The 13,548-nt window shown below is 38.0% G+C and overlaps 1 protein-coding gene and 1 long non-coding RNA gene across 2 annotated transcripts in view; one reads left to right on the forward strand and one right to left on the reverse strand.

Moving 5' to 3' along the window:
• ITSN2 (intersectin 2) overlaps window positions 1–13,548 on the forward strand; it is a gene marked incomplete at its 3' end in the record, with an annotated part of 202,961 nt that overhangs the window by 22 nt on the left and 189,391 nt on the right. The gene's annotated exons all lie outside the window — the stretch shown is intronic.
• LOC309612572 overlaps window positions 4–13,548 on the reverse strand; it is a 40,999-nt gene continuing 27,454 nt past the window's right edge. Inside the window, exons 2-3 of the long non-coding RNA XR_014235282.1 lie at window positions 9,701–9,808; window positions 4–697 (exon numbers count right to left, since the gene is read on the reverse strand). This is a non-coding gene — a long non-coding RNA (uncharacterized lncRNA). The remainder of the gene's footprint in view (window positions 698–9,700; window positions 9,809–13,548) is intronic.

Raw genomic sequence — 13,548 nt, forward strand, 5'->3', positions numbered from 1 at the left:
AGGGAGCTTCAGTAGGATGTCCTGGAGACCCACTCCAAACAGGGTTGCTTACAGGGGCCCATGACTGAGAAAGCTAAAGGTGACACAGGGGCTGCCCACACCCACAGCATGAGCAGGACCTCTCCTGCTGTCCAGACGTCATTTCAGTGGGTCCTGCCCTCGAGGGCAGCTTTGTGGTATGAGGGGACATAGGTAGAAAGCAGGAGCAGTGCCAAGAAGAGAGCAGGTGCAACCAACCAAAAGAAAGGGCACTTCTCAGGTCACAGGATGGGTCAGTGAAGGCCCAGGAGCAGAATGCATGAAGGACCTAGAAAACTGCCCATGAGAGTGGGCATCACTAGGCCTGGAGAAGGGAAGCCAGCCAGTATCTACCAGTAGGTACTTTCTTACCACTCACTTCGCTCCTTGCTCCCATGCCTGCTCCTGGCTCCTGGCTCCTCACAGACAGCGTCCAGCTAGGGAGAGGCACGTGAGCAAGAGAAACTGTTTCCCCCTCTCACCTTTCCTGGATCACAGACTCTCACCTGCAACAGGCCGCAGCTGAAGTAAGGGATAAGCTTTAATTACTAGGTTGAGGTTGTGTTTGGGACTTAAAGCCACCATAAGGATTCTTATTACCTGAAAGTGAGCAGAATGTGATGCGAGTGCTGGAATCTCCACCCAGAGGGGAAGGCAAGGGCTTCCCTCCCACAGAGAGCTTTAAAAAGAGAGTAGGAAATAAAAATAAGTTGCTTCTATGGTCACAAAGTACAAGTCCTGCTTGTTCAGTGAGCTGGTTACACAAAAGGATTGGTGTGAAAGAGGAAGAATTAAAAGGCTGCCAATATGTATGACTTCTACCAATTATCCATGTTTGAAAAAAAGTCATGTATAATGACAGAGTACACAAAATGTTTAATATCAATACGCAAATTAAAATCAAAGGCAGTAGATGGACCTAGAGTCTGTCATATAGAGTGAAGTCAGAAAGAGAAAAACAAATACCATATGCTAACACATACATATGGAATCTAAAAAAAAAAAAAAAGGTTCTGAAGAACCTAGGGGCAGGACAGGAATAAAGACACAGACGCAGACGTAGAGAATGGACTTGTGGACATGGGGAGGGGGAAGGGTAAGCTGGGATGAAGTGAGAGAGTGGCATGGACATATATACACTACCAAATGTAAAATAGATAGCTAGTGGGAAGCAGCCACATAGCACAGGGAGATCAGCTCGGTACTTTGTGACCACCTAGAGGGGTGGGATAGGGAGGGTGGGAGGGAAACGCAAGAGGGAGTAGACATGGGGATATATGTATATGTATAGCTGACTCACTTTGTTATACAGCAGAAACTAACTCACCATTGTAAAGCAATTATACTCCAAAAAAGATGTTAAAAAAAAAATTCTTTGCTGAAACCCTTCAGGGAGTTCAGGGTATTTTGGGGCATGAGCCACCCATCTCCTTGCATGGCCCTGCAATAAATCTTTCTCTGCTCTAAAAAAGAAAAAAAAAAAAAATCAAAGGCAGTGACCTTTGTACTAACCTTATACAAGCTCATAATGGATGACTTAATTATACCCTTATGTCCATCATTCCATATGTAAGAAGGCATATTGAGTCACTCTTCTCTCCCTATTTCCGTCTCCCTCTTCCTGGAGGTTCTCTCCTAAACATTCTATAAATTTATTTATCCAAATAAATCAAGTAAAGTTTTCTGTGCCCTCATTTTTAGTTCACAAGCTGTCTTCTGCAGTATTGGGGGCCAAATAACACATTTTATTTCTCCATGCCATGTGAAAATAAAGTAATTTTTAATTTTCTTACATCCCACCTCCTCTCCATTGTATTCTGAAATATAGAGATCTCTAATGAATATTACGTGTGCAGTTTGGAGATTAGATCACTGCAACTGTGAATGTATTCTTCATTTTAGTATAATGTGATATTTTTGGAAAGGTATGGCAGGAAGCACCCAGAAGTGACTTTATATTTTTCCATGTGCTTGAAATTAACTGATGGATATTCTCATGTATTAATTACAGAGACCCAGGTCAGTTATATTATAGATAATAAAACATTTACTCCTGGGACTTCCCTGGTGGTCCAGTGGCTAAGCCTCCACGCTCCCAATGTAGGGGGCCCGGTTTCAGTCCCTGGTCAGGGAACTAGATCCCGCGTGCATGCTGCAACGAAGATCTCGAGTGCCTCAACTATTTGGCACAGCCAAATAAATAAATAAATTTTTTTTAAAAATTTACCCTTAATCCTTGTAGATTGTTCAAAGACTATACAGTTAATTGCACAGACACGTGCATTTTATTTTTGTTTCTAGACAATACATCTCTGATTCCTTTGCAAAGCATGACAATCTCCTAAGCCAAAACCTAATTTTGGAAGTTTAGTTCTCCTGGAGTAGAATTTTGTATATACAGTGTGCTCCCAGTGGTTGACAAAGGTTTAAGTGTTTGTTGTGTGTGTGTGTGGGGGGGTGCAGTTCTTATGTGATGTTTCTGTGAACATCATTCCCCAAATTTTTGTAATTTATATACCAAACAAGGACTAATTTCTTAATATATCAAGAGTCCTTACTTGATATGAATAAGAAGAACAACCCACTGTAGAAAAATGGACCAAAAAAGAAAAGGTTTGGATCATTCCCAGGAAAGGAAATCTAAATGAATCTTATACAAATGATAAGCTTCGTCATAATAAGAGAAATAAAATTTTAAATGATAATGCAATACCACTTTCACCTACAGATGGATAAAGATCAAAAAGTTTGATGACACATCTGAATTGACAAGACTGTAGAAAAGCAGATACACATACCTACACAACTTTCTCAAAAGGGCTATTTGGCAGTATCTAACAAAATGACAAAGGAAGATATGTGTTAGTCAAAACTTGCAGAACCGTATACTAAAAAGGGTAAAATTCGCTGTATATAAGTTATACCTTAATTTTTTTAATGAAAAAAGTTAATGTCAGTTGCCTCACAAGAAATCCTATATTGCCTTTAAAGAGAATGAGGGACTTCCCCGGTGGCGCAGTGGTTAAGAATCCGCCTGCCAATGCAGGGGACACAGGCTCGAGCCCTGGTCTGGGAAGATCCCACATGCAGCGGAGCAACTAAGCCCGTGCACCACAGCTACTGAGCCTGAGCTCTAGAGCCCGTGCTCTGCAACAAGAGAAGCCACCGCAATGAGAAACCTGCGCAGTGCAACGAAGAGTAGCCCCGGCTCACCGCAACTAGAGAAAGCCCGTGTGCAGCAACGAAGACCCAACGCAGCCAAAATTAAATAAATAAATAAATTTAGAAAAAACAACAACAAAAAAAGAAAGAATATATTAAGTATGTAAAATGGAGGATACTAATTCAAACTCTTTTCTATATTGTATGATGAGTGGACATTATTATTTGGAGAAAAGAAGCAAAAATATTAGACATAGTAAGTTATAAGTGCATTTATTCCCTAACAAGTATTTTCCATATCAATTTTTATGACATGTTCAGTATCTGAGGACACTTCTTAGTCATAAGAGATTCTGAACATTTGTATAGCTTTTGATAGCAGGTAGATCTCTTTTGATAGCAAGTGAGAAAAGATCTGATCCAAATACTGGCTTAAACAAAACAGGAACTTACTTGATTATGTAACTGAACAGTCCAGGAATAGGGCTTGCTTCTACGCTGCTCTCTTGGATTGAAGGCTGAAAAGTATCACCAGGGTGCCTCTCTCTCTCTCTCTCAGCTCTCTCTCTCTTCACAGGTCAGTTCTCACAGGGTTCCCCCTTAAGATGTCAAGTTGGCTACAGCAACTCTGAGCCTTGCATTAAACATAAAAATCTAGCAGGACAGAGAATGAATCTCTCTCCCAGAAGTCCCAGCAAAAGTATCATTACTTCTCATTGATTCTGAATCAGTCTGTCCAGGGGAATGCAATATTTGGATTGATTTAGGTCACAAGCTCTGTGCCTGAGCCAGGGGTGAAGCCGCAGCCAAAGCAACCACACTGGGGAGGCAGGGATTTCCACAGATGGGAATGAGAGTCCAGTTACCAGCAGAAGGGTGGCCGCATGGTGGGCACAGAACAGCTGTCAGTGAACAGCGGTAGCCGGAGATAACTGGTGTGCGATGGAAATCCAGTAGGAATGAGGATCTACCAAGAAAGAGAGGCGCACTGAGCGAATGAGGGTGAAAACAGGAGATGTTTACAGCCATCCCTTGACATTAATATTTTAAATTAAAAAGTCAGTGTTTCTGGACTTGATATGCAATTTCAAAAACAAAGAATAATTCACGTTCCTGGACTTGATGTGCAATTTCAAAACGCAAGAATAATTGCTTTATTCTCCAAAACTAAAAAAAAAACAAAAAACACTTCATAAAATGAGCTTTGAGAAGAAAATTTTATCCTGAGAATTACTGCAAGTAGAAGATTACTCTCATGTAAAAGCATGTCAGAAATAAAAGACAGTGCTGGGAATCAGCTACTCAGTTCTAGATGGAATGTCTAATTTGAAAATGATTTATTCTTTTCCATGTAAGGCTCTTCTATAATATGTAAACTGGAGGTGATTTGTACAACTCGTGTAGTGCTAAGAGCCAGAGTAAGAAGTCTGGGTTAGAAGCAGAGTGACTTTTAAAAATAGTTTTACAGTCAGTTTCTATATTCATCAAGTACTTAATGGCAAGAAATGTAGTCCAAGAAGTTTTTCTAAGTCACTGAAGAGAATGAATAATTATCAGAGGAAGAAAAACATTTTACTAGTTTCTGAAGAGGCATTATCCTGCCTTGGCACAGGGCCGGGTGGATTTAGCGTGTATAATTTCTCCTGAGCTCCTCTGGCAAGGCTATTAGTAGCCTACCCAGCAGCTATTGCCCACTTCTTTCTGGCTTAAAAATAATAATAATAATTACATACATAAAATAAAAGCCCTATTTCGATTGGGCAATGATGTGCCCATTTTCAGAGCCTAAGTAAATCATGTCACTCTCACTTCCCTTTTGTGAGTCTAGCGATGGGCATGAGGTCAAATTCAGGCCCAAGACATTTGCTGGGAGCCTCAATGTTTCTTCCTGCTTAGGGAGACTTAAGAGAAAGAGAAAGCCCTTTTTTTTTGCTCGTCTCCTTCCTTCCTGCTTGGGACTCGGCGCTCTGAGGATACACTGTGTAGAGCAGCTGCGCCATCTGGTGGCCAGAACGGGCAGGACAAGGGAACAGCCCTTGTGCCCGAACGCCATCCAGCTGCTGAGCACCCCAGTCATGACCTGCTTTCACACGTTTTCTTAAGTGGCATATTATGGGTCATGTGGTTTGAGCAGTTTTAGTCGGATATTCTGTTTCTTTCAGCCAAAGTCATTCCTAAATGATATGGCTCCTCATCAAATTTCTGACTTGGGATTGCCATAATAAATACCACACAGTTAAATTTTCCTCACAAAGTCTAAAACAAAGGACTAAATAAATAAATAAATAAAACAAAGGACTGACCTTCAAAACTTCATTCTTGACGAACCACTATTTCTTACACTGTCCTATTTATTTAAGTTTGATCCAGTGTTCGCCCTTGGAAAATAAAATTCAAGCCAGACCCTTTTTTATCATTTCCTTTGGAAAGCTATTAAATAAATTACTGAGATGACATTCCGTCACAGCTGACACCTGTCCTCCTGTTTCAAATATGACAATCAGTAAACTCTGAGGAGGAAAGTGGACAAGGAAAAACCCTCACTCAAAGCCATGCGGAAACACTGCAGACCTCCCCGACAAAGGAGCTTGAGTATAGACGGAATGACAGGACTTTGTAAAGAAAACTTAAGTATCAAACGGAATTCGACTAGATGACCTTTAAGGTTCCTCTCAGCTCTAAGATTCAAGGATTTTAATGGTCTTGGATCTCAAGACTTTTTTTTTTCTTTTCCTTTTTCTTTTTTTTTTTGGCTGCGCCACGCGTCACACATCTTGCAGAATCTTAGTTCCCAAACCAAAGGGCCCAGGTCCTAACCACTGGACCGCCAGGGAATTCCCCTGGATCTCAAATCTTAAAACTGAAAAACGTCGCTTTGTGTACGACTCTGCAAAACATTTTATTACCATCTTCTCTGCTTAAATATTTCATATATACCTGTTCTTTGCTTTCTGACTCCTTATTCCCTATCTTTAACATCATGTAACCCAAATTCTATACCACACCTCTGTAAACTAAAAGTGTTCTTAGTTTACTAATGACTGAAGATTCAAACTAAATCCAACACATTTTTCTTAATCTTTTTAAAATTAGATAATTTATTAGATAATTTTTCTGCAAATGTGCAAAGAATCGCCATGTATTTTTTAGAATCCTCATTCTTGTATAAATGCCTACAAAATTAAAATTTGAATTGCTTGGCACCATTGGTATATTTGTAGCCTATATCTTTCTTGTTAGTTTTTGCATATGCCTTGCATTTTTTTCCCAGCTTTATATTGAGATACTATTGACATATAACAAGCAAGTTTAAGGTGTACAACATGATGATTTAATACATGTATATATTGCCAAATGATTACCACAATAAGGTTAGTTAACACCATCATTCCCTCACATAATTATCTTTTTGTGTGTGTGGTGAGAACATTTAAGATCCACTCTCAACAACTTTCAAGTGTATAATACAGTACCGTTAATTATAGTCACCACACTGTACATTAGATCCTCAGAACTTATTCATCTTAGAGATGGAAGTTTGTGCCCTTCTTAATCTTTATCCTCCCTGGACTATTTTCCAACCCCTGCGTGAAATTCTCTCTTTCCTTCCATCACATTCCTGAAACTTGAGGGGTTTTTTTTTCTTTGTAATCTTTATTAAGATACAACCAAAACAACCGGGGGAACTTTTTAAAATTGCACACATCCAAACTCTAGTCCCAGAATTATGATTCAGTGGGTCAGGTGTGGGGTGCTTTGACCAAACAACCTAGGTTTTTAGGGTGCACGTTTCCCCTAATCTCTTCTCCCATCAATTGTTTTGTGAGCAGGGAAGAAATGGGAAATGGCTGTTGGTTAGGCTACCAAGTTCTGTTCAACATCACACAGTTAAATTTGGGTTTTATGCTACTGAGGAAAAAGGGTTGGCCTTGCTATTAAAAGAGACAAAGGGGAACTTCTTTGCAAATAAGAAAATATCCACTCACCAGAAGGAAAAGAATGATAAATTAAGCTTTGTTAAAAGTAATAACTTCTATTTATCAAAAGACACCATTAAGAGAATGGAAAGGTAAGCCACAGAATGGGAAATTATATTTGTACCATATATTATTGAAAAGATGCTTGTATCTAGAATGTACAAAAAACTTACAAAGCAGTAAGAAAAACATGGACAACTCAATATTTATGAGGAATTCTGGAAATTGCCTGTGGGAGAGCCAGTTTTCAAACATTTACTGGCCCTAGAGGATGTGAAGCCATCTTACAAAAATGTTAGCCAAGTAAGAACTTTCTAACTCCCCATCTTGCCTTCCTACCTCACTCCTGTTCTCACCTCTCTCGCAGCTCGTTGCAGAGTTACAAAGAGCACGGAGCTTATAGGTCGGAGGTGAGTAAGAATAAGAAGAGCGGTACACACAGGTGTGTACTTGCAGCAGGTGCCAGAAGGGAAAACTTTTAATTACCGACTTGAGGCTATTTTCACACAGCATTTTAGGGATATTTTCACTAGGTATATAATTCTGGGTTGGCAGCTACTTAGCTCAGCACATTAAAGGTATCATTACTTAATCTTTTGGCTTCAGTGATTGCTGCTAAGAATTCAGCAATCAGTCTAACTATTGCTTCTTTGACAGTCAGCTGTCTTAAGTTGCTGCTCTTAATAGCAGCAACTTAAGCTGCTCTTAATAGTTTCTCTTCGCCTTTGGTTTTCTTGGTTTCCCTATGATGTGACTATGCGTGGTTTTCTTTTAACAAGTCTCCTTGTGATTCACCAGGCTTCTTGAATTCGTAGGTTGAGGTCTAGAGCTGAAAGATTCCCAGCCATTATCTCATTAAATGTTGCTTCTGTCCCATTGTCTTTTACTTCTTTTAAAACTCTAATTAAACAAGTTAGACATTTTCATTCTGCTCTCTTTTCTTTTTCCATTGTTTTTTTTCTTTGTGCTTCATTCTGGGTGGTTTCTTTTGTCTTCGTGTACACTAATTCTTTCTTAACTGTATCTAATTTGTCCTTAAATTCATTCACTGATTTCATTTAGGTTACTCTATTTTTTACCATTAGAAATTCTATTTGGTTCTTTTTCAACTCTAATGTGTTACTTTTTTAAAATTCTGTACAGTTCTCTACTAAAATATTCAAGCTTCCCTTTTATTTACTTCACTTTGATAAGCATAGCTGCTTTACAATCTGTACCTGGAATCCTTGAGGATCTATTTTTGTAGTCTGTTATATTTTATTTTTCTTGTTCATGGCATTTTTCATCTTGTATACCTGGTTCTTTTTTACTGTGTCCTGACAATTTTATTTTTAATTATTTGTAAAAATAATTTGAGGCCTACAGTGATGTTCTCTTTCTCCAAAGAGAATTTTCATTGCTTCTGACAGGCAGTTGGAGGCACCAACAATCCAAGATTACCCTAATCCAATTTCACAGCTTGACATTTTCTGGGCTGCACAGATGACTCAAAAGCAGACTGCAGTACAATTCACCCTTATTTCTAGTGTCCGTCCTTTTAGTCTCAACTCAAGGTGCAGGGCCCTTACTGTGGTGGGCCATGGACTCCAACTTTTGTCTTCCTAGCCCCAAAGGCAGTTAAGTCTCTCAACTCCCTGTTCTGTATTACTAAACATCCTCAGAACAAAATGGCACCACTTCCAGGCACATCTTTGTGGATTTTCATCTTCTCCAGGACCTTAGCCTAGGAATTTCTCACTATTTGTTAATTTGCTATTTCTAGAAAGATGATGTTATATCTTGTTCAGCATTCTGTCTTCAATGGAGGATTTGTCTAAATTACTTAACTCATCATTCCTGGAAGTAGAAGTGTACCCTCCACTTTTTCATCTCTTCCTACTTACCATCCTGTATCTTTTTGAGGAAGCATATACTGAGTGGAAACAATGAAAGCTGGGTTCCGGTATTACCTTCTTCATTCATTTGTATGGCTTAGAGCAAATTACCTAACTTTTGGCTCTCAATTTTGTGGAAACAAATTAAAATTAACCCATCCATCTCTTTAAGGAAATCAAAGGAAAACATTAAAGGAAAAATATATCATGTAGTCCTAAAAGAACTTTTGTGCTGTCCTCCAAAATGGCTTAGTCTGTGCTGATATATATAGCAAATTGCAACCTTATAAACTAAATAAAAATGTTTTTGGTTACCTAATTATTCAGATTTAATCAAGATGTTAAATAAGATTAAACTTGACCATGTTTTATATTAATCATAGGTGATATAGTCTTCTATTGGGCTCTCTTCTCACTCAACATGACAAAATAAGAATTCACTTGCCATCATTTTTTAAAATAAGAGATGCATACAAATATTAAGGTTTCAAATCTGTATGAATGTCAAAGATTATAAATTATGTTTCAGATAATTATGGCAAGTTTAAAACATAGCTAATATAAGATAGTATTGTTAATGTGTTAACCAGGATAGATTAGTTATGCTGCAGACTTAAATACTCCCAAACTGTTATTGGTTTAACCTATTAACGTTTATCTTTCACTTACATGAAGTTAGCTGCAGGTACCGTGGCTCTTCTGGACATCTCCCTTCTAAGCACATCTGACATCCAGGCTATTCCCATCTTTTGGTTACACCATCTCGACATTTAGCTTCTACGGTTGTAGTGGCAGGAAAAGAGAGAGGCATCAAGAACTAACAAGTGCTCTTTTCTCTACACTTTGTCCCAGAAGTGACACATGTCACTTCCACTCACATCTCATTTGTCATAACTAGACACATAGACCCACTTAACTACAAGGGAGCTGGGAAATGCATGGGAGCACATGGATATTCAGTGACTAATAAATTATAATAAATTCCATCACTTTAGATGTGATTGAAGTTAAAATGAACTCCTTGAACTATTTCCAAGTAGTTGTTCCCAAAACAATAGGAAAATCATGGTGTGATTTCCAACATTTGAAGAAGCAAATCCTCTGCTGTCTACCCCCTGCAGTGGTTAATTTTTTAAGAGGTTCTGACAGCTTCAAAACATAAAACACAGCATGGAACTTTGTTTATTCTTGGATAGTTGCCTTATATTTAAAAGGCAGGAGTTGGATTAAATGATCTCTAATGTCACTTAATCCTTGAAATGATTGTTTAAACAACCAAAACCAGTTATTTTCTATTTCAACTTGGAATCATTTTTATTCAGAATTCTGATTTTCTTAACCAAAACCAATTATGCACTAGAAGTTCCAGTCCCTTGGAAAAGAACATTTGATAAGTGAACTAGCGATAAGGTAAATCTCATGCAACTGGTTTGTGTCACACAGGATTTCTCTATTAGGACCTTCATTTTTTTAATGAAGGCGTTTTGTTAAGTAACATAAGTTAAAAAAATATGGAAACACCATTTCTCAGGTGCAATGGCAAGGGGTAAGACCTGTTTATTCAAAAAATTAACATGAGCTTACATCATTAAAGCTTTGCTCTTCATATATAACTTAGTATGCCTGAGTTTTAGCAGGAGAATTCTTTAGTAAGAAAATTTTGCTAAGTTTGTTAATAATGTTTCTTGTGTTCTGTTTATTGGTAAGATGTTGAGAGACTATTGGTAATAATCTCTAAACTTTTCATTGCAAAATCAGATCCTAGAGGGTCTAAACAGGTAGATGAAGCAGATACATGGGAGTTATGGAGATGATGGAGCTTGTTTAAAGTGGGGACCAGTACCAGCATATTGCTATGCAAGAATTTGGGTTCACAGTGTCAAGATCTTCCAATTTAGGAGTGAAGAAAAGAGAGCTGTTAAGAAGGGAAGGAGGATGCTGGTTTAGAATGGAAGAGGCAGGGATTGTTGGGAGAAGGGACAAAGACATTAGCTTGATTTCTACACTTTCCTTCCCTCTCTCGGTCAAGCAATGTCCTCCTTATGTGAGATGTAAGAGGAAGGGAAACTAGGAAAGCAAAGGCTGTTGGATAGACAAAAGTAAAAATTAAAATGGTAACAAGGCTCTCTTAGAAGTCAAAGACCAAAAATAAAAGAGGCAAGGATTAATAACAATAGTAAGAGTAATAGTAGTAACTAACAGTTATTGAGAATTTACTATGTTCCAGGTCATATTTTAAGAGCTTTACATGTAATTATTTATTTAATCCTCTAACCACTGTGTAGTAAAGAATTTGACCTCCAAAGAGAGGTCTGGCCTTTGTCCTAGCTCTGGGAGATAACCTCTACACTCTTGGAATTTTCCAAGTGGCAAAAGTGTCTCTGTTATTCATGGTGGGCCCTTTGGACCATAACTGACATTTATGCTAACAAGGTGACCCATCGTGGGCCCCTAGGTAGTTTATGCTAACAAGATGATTAAAGGTGGGGGCTGGCCAGGAAGAAAATAGGGGTGTCATATCACCATTTCTAATTTACCTTTTTGTTCTGGAGTTCTTAGCCAATACAATCATGTAAAATAAATAAACAAATAAGGATTGGAAAGACAGAAACAAAACTTCATTATCTGCAGATGATAAAACACTAGAATTAAAGAGAGTTTAGCAAGTTTGCAGGAAATCACATGAACATCAAAAAATCAATTGTATTTATATTCACCAGCAATAATAATTAGAAAATGTAAAGATACTCTTGTTCTAAGAATCGAAAACTAACAAGTTTCTGTTTTCAGGTAAAATGAAGTAAGCATACTTCCAATCTCTCCCACTGAATGCAGCTATAAGATGGACAGAATTCATGAAGCAGTCCTTTGATGACTCTAAACATAAATAGGAAAAATTCTCAACATCACTAGCCATCAAGGAAATGCAAATAAAAATCACAATGAGATACCACTTCACACCCCCTCTGATGGCAATAAAAAAGAGAGGCACTAATAAGTCTTGGTGAGGATGTGGAGAAATTAGAACACTTATACAATGCTGAGAGGAATGTAAGATGGTGTGGCCACATATTGAAGAGAAATCCAAGAGAACTGAAACCTGCCCCCACAAAAACTTGTACACAAATGTTCACAGCATCATTATTCATAATCGACAGAAGTGGGAACAACACAAATGTCCATCAACTAGTGAATGGATAAACAAAATGTGATATATCTATACAATAGAATATTATTCAGCCATAAAAAGGAACGAAGAATGGATTCATGCTAGAACGTGGATGAACCTTGAAAATATTATTCTAAATGAAAAAGCCAGACAGAAAAGGCACATATTGTATGATTTCAAAATCTGTATTAGTCAGGGCTCTCCAGAGTAGGAACTGGCTCACACGACTGTGAGGCCTGGCAAGTTCAAAACTGTCCAGCAGGCTAGACATTCAGAGAAGAGCTGATGTTGTAGGCTTGAGTCCAAGGCAGAATCCTCTCTTCCTCCAGGGACTCAAGCTTTTTTTCCTAAGGTCTTCAACTGATTAAATGAGTGACTTCTAATGGGTATGGGCTTTCTTTCTGAGGTGATAAAAATATTCCGGAATTAGATAGTGATGATGGTTACACAATTCTGTGAATATATAAAAAGCCATGGAAATGTACACTTTAAAAGGCTGAATTTTATAGTGTGTGAATTATATCTCAGTAAAGGTGTTATTTAAAAAATTCTAGCGGAAGTTTTTATAAATATAGACAAGCCAATTCTAAAATTTATTGGAAAGACAAAGGAACTAAAATGACGAAACCAATGTTGAAAGAGAAGAATGTGAAGGAAATGCACTCTCCAATCTTAAGATTTGCTATAAAGCTACAGTAATCAAGAGAGCTGCCATGCATTCAGTCCTGATTCCTAAGATAAAGAGATTTTAATAAGGGGAAATATTTTTAATCTAAAAATTTTTGTCACTTATTTATTCCATTATTTATATATTCCCACTTCCAAAAAAAGGATATTAGTCACCTTACCAAAATAAATACAGTATTGAATGAATGAATGAATGAATAAAAGACAAGTGAAAATGTAAGATTAAAACAAAGTCCAAAAGTCACTTAAAAGTAATAAACAAACATACAAACCATAAGATCCTCTCCACCCTCTAGAATTACAAGTAGATTTAGCTAAGAACTTTCCTATAAGTCAGCCCCGAAAAAGAAAAGTCAGTTGCATGTCCACAGTATTCATAGGATAAAAGATAAAAGCAGATACTCAAGAGAGAATATTGATTCCTGATTTTGCAAATTGAGAGAAACTTCTCCCATTTAGGAAAACACAAGTGTGTGGGGGCAGTAGGGTGTAAAATGTTGACAGCCTTGGAGCCAGCAGCTTCAGCAGTGACAAGAAGTAGTATTGCTGGCACAAACATCAACAATTTGACACTGGGAATCAGCAGCCTGGGGACAGAGATCAGTGAGAGTCAGCAGCCAGCAGGGGTGTGGCCTTTAGTTGGCCTTTGAAAAAAGACAGC

The sequence above is a fragment of the Balaenoptera borealis genome (assembly GCF_965194805.1).
Source record: "Balaenoptera borealis genome assembly, chromosome: 15".
Taxonomy (NCBI): Eukaryota; Metazoa; Chordata; class Mammalia; order Artiodactyla; family Balaenopteridae; genus Balaenoptera; species Balaenoptera borealis.